Raw genomic sequence first — 13,691 nt, forward strand, 5'->3', positions numbered from 1 at the left:
TTCATCCTCTGGATCCCACCCCCATGATCTATCATGGAGTGGGCATCTTCTTCATGCTATCCCTGATAGATTATATAGGGTAAGCAGATGCTATCTCAAGTAGCAGAAATAACATCATGGCCCAGTAGCTTGAGCTGGGTCTGGAAGCATACCGGCAATCACTGCAGCTCCCACAATGATTATATTATTCTGAGATGTCTATTAACCTTACCAGGTAGACCATATAGGAAACACAAGTAGATAAGCTAACTCTACTTTATTGCAATGATACGTTAATGGGGGAGGGGCACAATGGCTCAGTGGTTGAAGATGCTGAGCTTGTCAGCTGGGGAGCTGACAGCCCAGGTTTGAGACCCGAGCTCTGCGCAATGGGGTGAGCTCCTGTTCCTTGCTCCAGCTCCTCCCCATCTAGCAGTTCGAAAGCATGCAAAGGCAAGTAGATAAATAGGTACCACATCAGTGGGGAGATAACAGCATTCTGTGTGCCTTTGGCATATAGTCATGCTAGCCACATGACCTTAGAAATTGTGTTCAGACAAAGCTGGCTCCCTTGGCCAAGAAATGGAGGTGAGCACTATGCCCTACAGCACAGAGGTCAAACTCGCTGCATCACGTTGCCATCACATGACATTTCACAATGATTTTCCCCTTCATGGAGCTGGGGTGGGCATGGCCTATGCATGATACATCTGGCCTGCGGGCCGCCAGTTTGACATCCCTGTTCTAGAGTCAGACATGACTGAAAAGGGAAACCATTGCCTTTTTACATTATGTGATGACCGGAGTGTAACACAAATGTAACAAAATCCAAAACGTAAATAAATGTCCTTTAATGCCCCCAACTTGGCCCCACTGTTCAATAATTTTCAGTTGGGATAAAACTTATTGAAAAATAGTCTTTAAAAGAAAGCAATACAGTCCAAACTTAGTGAACATATAGAGGTGAAATAAAAAACCCAAAACAAACTACAATGAAGGAAATTCCAAAACGGACCAGGATAAGTAATTACCAACTTCAAGGAGATAACAAGGCAGCATCTGTTGGAAGGAAGCCAACCAAGATAACTTAAGCCCAAAATAAAACATGCTTTGCTTCTGGCAATGCTGTGTTTTAACCATCTCTCTTATATACTGTTCTCCCCAGGTGCAACCAATGAGTGGGATCATGGCCGCTTCCTCTCTCATAAGCCAAGTTGTTTCCTCCTCCATTCCTCCCTGCGTGTCCTAGGATGCAGAGGGCATGGGCCTGGTTCTTCCTCTGACTGCCCAGCCAGCCTCTGCCCTTCCCCAGCCTCCTCCACAACCTCCGGAGCCACACCTCCACTCCCTGTCGGCTATTCCTCCTCTCCCTCAGAGTCCGACTCTAACAAGGGCATGACACATTAACAGAATCTTGCAAATCTGAAAGTACAATTCCCCCAACCCTCTCCTTTACACCCCAAGAACTTAAGGGGGGCTCCTGTGCAGGTGTTGGCTATGCTCTCTCTTATCTGACTGCTACCTAGGCAGCATGTCAACCCCACTTCCACATACCATTACAAAAACAGACTGACTGATCAACAAGAGGGTAGCTTTATTTTTTTGCTAAAGGCACTTTCTGAGTTATCTTTAATAGTAGCCCCATGTAAAGCAGACTACAGACTTTAAATGAACGATGGCAAGATGATGTCACCAGCATCTCCAGTTCATGAAGGATTATAACCGATTGACCTGTTAAACTAGTCAAAGGCTCTTGTAGACGTGGCTTCCCCCTTATCTTGCCATAATCCTTGATCCAACGGGAAACGATTATGTGAGTATCTCTGTGTATGTATACAAAATAAAATTTCAATCCAATTTATTCAGCAACAAATCAACACATTTAAAAAGTGATTCAGTGATGCCCTCCAGGCAATGTATCACAATCTTCCAGCTACTTCTACACAGACATACAGTCAGATACAAATGAATGAAAAAAAAAACCCTTACAAAAAGGTTCACATGTATGTCTCATTGTTTATTTTGAGCATAACTGTGGCTTATACCATATTTCACGCATAGAAGTGTGTAAACACAGGCTTGTCTGTTCAGGAACTGATTCACAAAATCCCTTTTCTGATGTCTTGGTGCTGAAATCCTTGTGAGCTAAAAACCTATCACTACTCTTTCTGGTATACTTGTATTTTGAAAGTGGACTAGACAAACCATTTAAACTTCATTGAACAATGCAGGGGCAGAAGGAAAGGCTTTGTGTCTTATCCTGTCGACAAACTAGTGATATCAATCCATAGCAAGCAATGTACAAGCAATGTAGAACTTTTGTTGCTACATCTTAAGGTATAGCAACTTTGAAAACGTATTCTGATTTGTTTAAAAGCATTCTAGAAACTTTCTATTCTGTTTATATAAAGGAAGCATCTTAGCCCCACGTCTGAACTTGGCAAGAAAAGTAGAACTAAGTAGATGGTGATACTATGCTACTACTCAATCAAAACAAAGCAGTACAATTGAGTCGACTGTTTATAGTGAATGAATGACACATGTGATGGAAATTAATGAAAGGAAGGAGTACTGGAAATTCCATGAGCTGGAAATAAGGTTCTCATTTAACAAGGATTTCTCCCAAAATTGGGAAATTCATTTGGCAAAAAAACAAATAAGTAAATAAATGACATCTGATTTGTGGATCTTTTGCCCAGATATATTTCTGCTTGATTCTTGAATCTCTTCTCCCTTGAATTGTGGTCTTCCTGCTGTTGCAATTTATATTTTGATGATTATGCTGGGTTTTATAGACTATCTGAAGAATACAATCAAGTCCATTAATCAATAATCTTTCTGAATTGATTACTCTTTGGCAATAGATGACTCTAAAAGTTATGGTGAAAATTTTAGAGCAGTGTGAACAATGTTAACGCAGTACATTAATGCTGTGTTGAAGTAATAAAGTAAGGAAAGAAATACTATTCTGTATTTGTAGACCTTATCTGTATACCACACTAAATTTGGGATCTGCTTTTTGTCTTTTGCTTCCGTCATCATTTTCTGATTGCATTTTTCTTTCCACTGAGTTTTTTATTGTCAGCTGAAGACAAGAACCTGCTGGAAGGTAGGAATGTTTGCTATCTGACAGAAGATAAGGTTGTCCTCTGAGAAAGTGGTCAATGATATCTTGAACAGAGAATCTGTGATTAATTCCATTTTTGGGCCAGCCCAGACCTCATGATTTGTAATTAGAAGCAATTAGAAGGCCTAACTCTAGCTCCAACTGTATCACTGTAGTGACAGTTCAAAATTATAACGGCACTGAAAAAACGAGTTAAGATCATTTTCAAACTTACAACTGTTGCAACATCCCTATGGGCATGTGATTTGGATGCTTGGCAACTGACTCGCATTTATGACGGTTGCAGTGTCCCAGGGTAATGTGACCTTCTGACAAGCAAAGTCAATAGGAAGCCGGATTCACTTAACAATCTTATTACTAACTCAACAACTGCAATAATTCACTTAACAACTGTGGCAAGAAAGGTCGCAAAATAGGCCAAAACTCACTTAATAAATATTTCACTTGGCAAAAAAAAAAAATTTGGGCTCAATTGTGGTCATAAGCTGAGGACTACTTGTACTTGAAATATTTTCCTGAGGTAAGATTTCTTGAAGATGAGATTCTGATGTACATAAAGGACATTAAGTTGCAATGCTGGCATAGATGCTGCTGAAATATAGTCAATTCTATTAAGGTATATTTTATAGGCAAGATGTCATAGCACACACATAATTATGTGTTTGACGTATATAAAAAATTCATGTCCCACAGAAATCTGGGTGCATATATTGTTGATATGATTCAGATGGGTCTCAGTGATCATGCATTGGGAAATATTTTTATTGCTTTTCAGAACAGGAACTAAGCCTTCATGCTGAGATTTAATCCTGAAACATGAAGCCATAAATCCTTATGGAGAGTCCATGGTTGGGGTACCCAAGGGAGAGGACTGTGATAAGTGAAAAGTGCAACTTCCAGGCAATCTTGAAGTCTGGATTTTCTCAAAATAAAAATGTGTGCATCAGTTTTGCGAAAGAGGATATAATGGAGAATATTTAATTTTAGTTATGTATTGTGGGGACGGGATAAATAATTTTGCTTCCGTAAATATATACTGTCATTCTCATAGGTTCTAGATGACTAACAATATAAGTAGATAAAATACCTTCCCAACTCCAAAACACTGTAAATATAAATCAAAATTAACCATAAAAGTATAGAAACATCATGTGCCATGAAACCATCTTTATAGTCACATGTACTTCTGTGTGCTGACCAGAGCATTTGGAAGATCAGTAAATTTTAAAAGTATGAATTAAGAATTGGAATTAAAATATGTAGGTTGTTTATGACACTGAAGTAAAAAAGGAAGAATGTAATAAATCTAAATGAAGATAGCCCGATCTTATGGAGTGGATTTGATGAATGCTTGCATGGAAGTAAAGTTGTAGGTTTCATTATAAATAAAAAAACTAAAAGGCATCACTATAGGTTGGTATGAAATAGGAATTCATAGGTTGATGTTGTGCATCATACTGCAGTGAATTAGTAATTATGAAGAATCAAAGATGAATTTTGGGGGCAAATTGCACCATGTTTTAAATTGATGGGGTTGAGGGGGGAAAGTTGCATGAAGCAAACAGATTGGTGGGATGAAGAAGCTGGAAAACAGAAAAGCTATAAGACCCTTGTGACTCTGGACAATGAAGCATGTGCTTCTCCTGTACCTGTAGAACAGGGGAATTTTATCTCACCACTATTGCATAAATACCCAGGGGCACATAAGAAAACTCTATATCAGCTTGTTGGTTTCTGATACCAACCCTACTACCACTAATATATTACATTACTAGATTTTTATGCTCAAAATTCACTATAGGATGACCAATATTATAAATTAGATTTAATGAATGCCTAATATCAGGCATGGGAAACCAGGAGCCAGGACAGGGTTCAAAAGTACTCCAAGTTTATTCCTTGTTACCTATATACAAGAATCTGATCTACTAATGGTCAAAGCAAATTGGCTCCAGATAAGAGTCAAGGAACCAGGGTGAGGGGCTGGATTTAGGTCTTTTACCATCGCCAGCAGTGGTGGGATTCAAATTTTTTTACTACCAGTTCTATGGGCGTGGCTTGGTGAGCATGGCAGGGCAAGGATACTGTAAAATCTCCAGTCAGAGGTGGTATTTGACAGTTCTCCAAAGTATTCAAAATTTCTGCTACCGGTTCTCCAGAACTGGTCAGAACCTGCTGAATACCACCTTGATCTCCAGGCTGATGATGCATTTGATCTTGCCCTCAGGCTTAGCCTGGTTATATCTCCTATACCTAATTTGCTATTCTAAAGTGCTTTGTAGTTTGAGAAATGTAGCCTTTCACATATTAACCTTATATGATCCCTTATATCCAGCTAATGCTGCTACACCTTCTTTTAGATTTTTGATTTTTATATATACTTTTAGTTTTTAATTCTGATATCTTCTTATTTTTTATAATTCTTTCTTAGGTTTAAGTGTTTATTTTGTACTCTTAATGTATGCATTAAAAGTACAAAATATTCTTTATGCATTTTTAATGACTGTGCATCACCTTCTGTGTGTCTGTTTATAACCATGATATGGATTTGATTTGAAGAACACTTAACAGGAAAAGAAAAAATAAAAACACAAAATAATATTGATGCCTATGAGAAATTGTTTGGGGAGGAAGTAAAAGGCTAAACAAGAAGCCCCAGCAGAGTGAATATAATTAGGAATTGTCATGCTCCAAAAACCAAGCATTACATTTGATTCTTTTAAGCAGATTTCTTTATTGTTCTTCACTCGGAGACAGAATCTTGCCAAACTAAAGGATGTTAACAACCCCCATAAATCTTATACTCTGGAAACTATTAGGGAAGAACTATCCCTGGATAGTTATACTCTGGATAGTTATACTCTGGATAGTTATACTCTGGAAACTATTAGGGAAGAACTAGGGCCTCTTGCTTGGCGCTCTCGGGACTTAGACTCGAATAGAACTAGTTTAGAGTAAACGTTTGGCGGATTGCTGGCCTTTCAAAACAATATCGGCCCACATGAAAGCTGAAGAAACCTGGACTAAGAAATCTCATTCATCAAGGGAAAACAAAAACAAATAGTTTCCTGTGAGCTGTTCAATCTTTCCTTCACTCAGATAAAAACCCTTGGATCATTGTGTTACAACTTCCTGTTTACAGAGTAATAGCGATCTGCTATTCAAACAGCGATAAATTCCTCCCATTCAGCTTCCAGTTAAACAATTAACCCGTTCCTTGCAGACCCTTAATACTACCTCATTACCTCAAATCTTACAACTTTTCTACCTCATCACCTATATCAACGATTAGATAATCAATTTCTATAAAATATTTTATTAATGGTTTAACTGATTTATTGTTTTTAATTGATTAGTGTGATTAGAGTGTTTAGTGCAAATAGTGTGATTACTGACTAGTTTAAAAGATCAAAATTCATGTAATTTAATTGAATAGCAAAATCATTGATCTAGTGAATTTAAATGAACAGTGTGATTAATGATTAGTGTAATTAATTGATTAGTGATTAGAGTAATTAATTGATCAGGCTGATTGTTGCTCAGGAATATTATCTGACTTGAGAGATTACTGCAATTGATTGTTTGATGTAATATTGGCTATATAGATTACCCAAAATTGTTCCTTTAATTAATTCAATCAACGTACTATTTTAACAATCCTACCATGCCAAAAAGAAAATCCTACGTCAAACCACAACCTAAAGAAGATGATCCCCACCAATGAACCACAAGACTCCTGCACATGCCTTAAATGCTACAAAAATCTAAAGGATAATGAAAACTCCATCAAATGTTCTCTGTGTAAAAAATACACTCATCATGACTGCTTGGGATTACCTGAGCAGATGATTCAATACCTAAAATCATCCAATGAGTTTCCATATTTCTGCAAATCATGCAGACCCAAACTGGATCTGTCTGAAAGAGTTGATACCATCGAAACCATTGAAACATCCCCTACCATGAAACCATTAAAACATCCCTCAACATCATAGTAGCATCCCTGGACGCCGTAAAGAAAGAATATCCAACCTTGAAAAAAAAGACACAAGCATAAAACCTGAACATCCAATAGCTACAAACCACATCTCTACCAAACAACCACAATCCAATCAAAACCCAATCCACAAATAAACACAACCCAGACAAATATTGATATCCCAATCCTCATCAGAGAAGCCGTTGAGCGTGACGGAAGCGTCCAAACGCCATCTTATTTGGTCTAGAAGACATCAATGTCAATGATGACATCACAACTGTCCGAAACATTATCAGAAATTATCAAGCATCAACCATCTCCGCTGATGAAATACTTGACATTTCCCGCATCGACCGAGAGCTCAAAAATAGAGACGGCTCTGTGGCCCCGCTTGTGCAGGGTCATTTGCAAAAATGAATCAAGCAAAGCGTAAATTCATTTATACTATAAACTCACTTGCCAAAACCAACACCAACCATAAGAACCTCCGTTGCCGCCTGACCTAACCATACAGCAACGTGCCCACTCCCGTGTACTCCGCATCGAACTCAAAAACCGTCTAGACAAATCTGGGACTGGAACAACTAGTAATCAACAACACTAGACTAAACAACTGCCTCGATCTCATCTTCTGCAACAGTTTGAACCTAATTTACGGAATACAAACTAAAGAACCCTTTTCCAGTAGTGACCACAATATGATTGACTTTTGTCTCAACATACATCCACACAAAAATCACCACAATGATGTAATCCCCTATTGTAACTTCAAAAAAGGCAACTATGATCTTATAGACAACGATCTCTCATCCCTTGATTGGCAATCTCTATTCACTGGATGCAATACCATTGAAGACCATTACAACATATTTTACTTGAAGTCAAAAAAGTCATCAAACTATATGTTCCAACAACAACTCCCAAAACAAAACAAAAAAGCAGATTACCCATATCAATAAGGAAACTTCAATCCAAAGAGATCACTCTGGCGGAAAAACAAATCTGGTCACGTTGCCAATTTCAAAAACTGATACAAAAATTTATGCCACCAGATAAAGACTGAATGCACCAATTATCACATTAAACAAGAGGAAAACCTTCTAAGCACCAATTCCACCGAGCTTTTTACAATTTTGTAAACAACAAACTAAAAGACTCAAGGTCCATCCCTCCCTTGATAGGACCTGATGGTAAAGACTGCAACGACGACACCATTAAAGCCAACCTCTTTAACACATTCTTCGGCTCAGTATTTGTAAACAGCAATGGATCATGCCCAGTATTTCCTAGCCGTACCACAGATAACAACAATGATCTAATACATATCGATTTCACAGAAGACAATGTCGAAAAATCACTACGCAATCTAAAACCATCTCTATCTATTGGACCGGATGGAATATGTGCCTACTTCTTAAGAAAGCTATCCACTGCCATAGCCAAACCTCTAAGCATAATCTTTGAAAAATCTTTCAGGACCAGCTCCTTGCCTAACCTATGGTCACAAGCCACAGTCATCCCCATCTTCAAAAGGGAGACCCAAGCCTAGTTGAAAATTACAGGACAATCTCCTTATGCTGCGTCACCTGTAAAGTCATGGAATCAATTATTAACCAATCCATCATCCTCCACTTAGAGACAAACAACCTACTCTCCAATAAACAATTTGGTTTCAGAAAAAAACTATCCTGTAATCTGCAACTCTTACACTGCAAAAACATATGGACGACACAACTCGACCAGGGCAAAGCAATAGGCGCTTAATCTACATAGACTTCTGTAAAGCCTTTGATTCAGTGGTACACGACAAACTACTCCTAAAAATAAAATCCTATGGTATCTCTGGACAACTGAATAACTGGATAGAAGCATTCCTGGCAAACAGACAACAAATGGTCAAAATCGGGAGCGTCCTATCAAATCCAGTACCTGTCAATAGTGGTGTCCCCCAGGGCAGTGTTCTAGGACCAACTCTCTTCATACTCTACATAAACGACCTCTGTGATCATATTAAGAGCAATTGCGTTCTCTTCGCTGATGATGTAAAGCTGTTCAATACCACAGACAATACTGCTACCCTACAAAAGATCTTGACTATGTATCTGAATGGTCAAACAAATGGCAACTTCAAATCTCAACAAATAAATGCTCTGTCTTACATATTGGCAAAAAAATCAGAAAATAAAATACAAGCTGAATAGTCAAGATCTTGTTGATGACCCAAGCTCTGTAAAGGACCTTGGAATACTCACCTCTAATGATCTAAGTGCTAGAGCCCACTGCAACTACATAGCCAAAAAGGCATTAAGAGTTGTTAACCTAATCCTACGTAGCTTTTTCTCTGGTAATATCACACTACTAACCAGAGCATACAAAAAATTTGCTAGACCAATACTCGAATACAGTTCATCAGTCTGGAACCCACACTACGTATCTGATATTAGCACAATTGAGAAAGTCCAGAAATATTTCACAAGAAGAGTTCTCCACTCTTCTACTCGTTGTAGAATACCTTATGCCACCAGACTTGAAATTCTAAAACTAGAAAACCTTGAATTACGCCGTCTTCGGTCTGACTTAAGCATGGTATATAAAATCATACATTGCAATGTCCTACCTGTCAATGAATACTTCAGCTTCAACCATAACAACACAAGAGCACACAATAGATACAAACTCAAAGTAAACCGCACCAAACTTGATTGCAGGAAATACGACTTCAGCAATAGAGTGGTCAATGTCTGGAATACTCTACCCGACTCTGTAGTCTCTTCCCCAAACCCCAAAAACTTTAACCTTAGACTGTCTACTATTGACCTCACCCCTTTCCTAAGAGGTCTGTGGGGCGTGCATAAGCGCACCATCGTGCCTACCGTCCCTGTCCTATTGTTTCTCTTATTCTTTTATTTTTCTTATATGTACCTATTTCATGTATTCACAACTATGTATACACTTATACTTATTATCTTGTAAACAATTGGCAAATCAAATAAATAAAATAAATAAAATAAATAAAATAAAATCTTCATCCTCTTTATCTCACACAAACTATCTGAACTGAGTTGACTCTTCTCTGGAATCGCTACATTCCATCACAGGAATAAAAGAAATGAAATTATTTGGGATAAAACTGAAGTGAGGGGATGCTATAAGGACTATTTCAAATTTATGTGGAAACAATTATAATGTGTCAGTTAAGTTAAATGCTAAAAAAAATTTATTCAAGAAAAACTAATGAAAAATGCTGTGGAAATTTGAAAAAATGTGCTAATAGTGTAATTGGAGAAATGTTATAATATGCATAGATGAAGTTTGTTCCAATTCATAACCCAATCAAATTTTCATAAAACTGAAACAACCATTCCAAACTTTGCAAAAGATTACCAAGAAATATATTTATATAAAACCACATAATAGATATATAGATGTAAACATATTTATATTTGAAAAATTGGGGTGATGGTGTACTTATATTTTGTATATTTGTAGACAAAGAATTAAATGCTTCTCATTTTATTATGAGAAGGGACATTGTTAAGGTCAAACTGTGCTTTATGTCTACTATATATGGAAAATATATCCTCATTATCACACAATATTCACAGAAATTATCAACAGACTTGAGTGAAAATGGAAATTGTGGTCTCTAGAATTTTACGTGTATATTGAGATGATTTCAGGAGCATTTTTTTGATGGCAAAACTATTTCCTCAAAGTCCCAGAAACTGATTGTGTAATGTCATTTCTTTGTTTTCTCATGAGTGAAAGAGGAAATCTGTGGTCATAGCAGATGAGTTTGCTAAACAATTTGTTTTGAGGGAAAGATTTTGAAGGGACTTAATACTTTCCTCCATAATTTCAGAAATGGATTGCTTCATATCACCAAAAAGTGTAATCTTTACTGGCTGCGATTATTATAGCAACGTCAATGACATGCTTCCATGTTTTGTAGGAATTTTAAGGCCATAGTTGTAAACATATGGTGGCATAATATGTCCTCTCTGGTGTTCAATATCATCTCTTTTTTTCCTTTTTAGTAGATGAACTATTGACCTTGTAAGTCCAATTTATTGTAGTTTATTACATTTATGTATGTAAAACTCAATCTAAGTTAGTTAACTCTGATTTCAGTTGGCATTCATTGAGCTATACTCTTTTGAATTTATAGGAACAGCATATATGATTTATTTCACTATATGCTGTTCCTATTAGATAGGAAAAGCAAAGAAGCCTAAGATAGATGGGAGAAGAGCAAAACTATGATTATTGCAGAAAGCTGGTGAAATTTGAAAACAGATTACATGATGGAAAGAGAAAGGAATAAATACAGTAGAGCTAACCTAACATCAGAAAAGGAGAAGTTTGGAATGAGCTTGGTCAGGCATGCTAACAACACAAATGGCCTTTTAGATACAGAATGGGACAACTCACCTCAGTCAACTCACAGTGGTCAACTCATCACAGACAATTCACAGCGGCCAACTTGCTGCAGAAGAACTCATCCTGGGCATTTTAACAATTTAATTTAATTATTTAAAATAATTAAACAATTATTTTAATTTTTGTCATTCACATTTCATTTTGTCTGTCCTTTTGCATCCTTTCTTTAACAATTCTATTCCACTACTAGCTTTATACCCATGCTTTGCTATGAAACTATGTGATTGGGCTTAGTTTTTGTGGAGGAAAATAAGGGGAAAAAATTGTGCCTCTGCCCACCAACATCCATTGGTATTTATCTGGCTAGCGTCTTGTCAGTGTGCGAGAGAGTTGTGGGCTGTTTGGAAACTGAAGCAGTATTTGCTGTGTGAGCAAGAAGGAGACAGCAAGGAGCCTGGGAGTGGCTTAGCTCAACTGTTCTGTACTAAAGCTGCTCTGAAACTGAAACGCCTCTCCTCCGCTTGTGTTTTGCATTTGGAAGAGATTTCTTTTCAGGTGGGGCTGGGGAGTAGAACTCCTTAGCATCAGAGCATGTTAATAATAATATATGAAATACTAATGCTCTGATGGTCATTTCAAGAAATCCTTTCTTAGTGAGCACCTAGAAGCCAAGAGGAAGATACACGCTAAATTTCAAGTTTGTAGGCTTTACGGTTCTGGAGATTTTGTAATGATGAATGAATGGCATTTCACTTTTATACAGTATATAGATACAGATAGATAGAGATAGATTACTTTGATATTAGTGTAAGTCTCATCCTGTGGTGAGTTGTGCTGTGGCAAGTTGGCCATGATGAGTTGTCCCATGGTGGGTTGGCTGCAGCAAGTTGTCCTAGGCCCTTTTAGACACCTTCAAAAATAGAAGAGAAATAAATAAATATATAAAGTGGCCAAGGTGTGTGACAAGGAAAGGGCAAAACTATGGAAATCCTAATTTGGTCCAGTTTTTTCTAATAAGAGGATATGGCAAGGAAGAAACAAGAGAATATACTGGAAAGAAAGTTGAAGGAGCCTGATGGAAATTTAGGATGGATAGAAACTTGGTCAGCTATTTAGTTGAAACGTCCAGGGCCAAATGGTTGCATCCTAAAGTATCATTGCCAAATTGTTACATAACATCCTCTGGAGAATAGGCAATGCGACAGATGACACAATGACAGGAAGAACAAATGTTATCCTCAACATCGAAAAAAAAGAAGGGGAACCTAAGGAGCATAGCCAGACAGTCTCACATCACTTATCTGGGAAAAATCTAGAACAGATTTTTAAAAAGTTGATTGCAAAAGAACCTTGGAAACAATGTGGTCATCACCAGAAGTCAGCGTGCCAAACTGGCCTTCCTTTATTTTTGGATCACATAAATTTATTTTAGATGGTGAGGCCTTAACTAAATATGCCCTTATAATATTCTAAGATAGAATTTGAGCTTGTGCAACCACCACATTAAAAGCAATTTTATAAATGGAAGCCATGGAAGAGTCAGACACTAGACTTTTTCAGTGATGATTGCTACAATATAAGCTACTGTCTACATTTGGGCAGCTCCGTTCTCAACATGGGGCTCCCCTTGAAGACCAATCAAGGATTTCAAGTAGTTAAGAATGTGGTAGCACACACAATTTTGGGAGCCTCGTGTGTTGCCTTTGGCAGTTTTGCACATGATTTGGCTCTTTGCTTTTCAGGGCTTTAAAAATTATCAGTAGCCTATGAAAAGAAATGAAAGACAGTGCAGTGTATCCAGTAGTGTTAACATAAGCAAAGCATGAGGCAAAATTGTACATCTCACCACATTCTGAACTAGTTGTAAACTTTGGGTGGTCTAATCTAAAATATGTATCTGATCAAAAAATCAGATAACCCGCCTAGTCCAGAGGTGGTATTCAGCAGGTTCTGACCAGTTCTGGAAAACCAGGAGTGGAAATTTTGAATAGTTTGGAGAACTGGTGGTAACCTTCTGTCAGGAGTGGGGAGGGAATGAAGATTTTACAGTATCTTCCCCTGCCATGCCCATCAAGCCACGCTATGCCCACCAAGCCAGGCCCACAGAATCGGTAGTAAAAAAAATTGAATCCCACCACTGGCCTAGTCCCTCTAGGTCTGATATGATGTGCAATAGGAAGAAAGAATAATCTTGAAAAATAAGAGAAGTGGTCAGATAAAAGAAGT

The sequence above is a fragment of the Notechis scutatus genome, chromosome 5 (assembly GCF_049901735.1).
Source record: "Notechis scutatus isolate UNSWTSFEM ecotype Mainland chromosome 5, rNotScu1.2, whole genome shotgun sequence".
In the NCBI taxonomy this organism is placed as follows: domain Eukaryota; kingdom Metazoa; phylum Chordata; class Lepidosauria; order Squamata; family Elapidae; genus Notechis; species Notechis scutatus.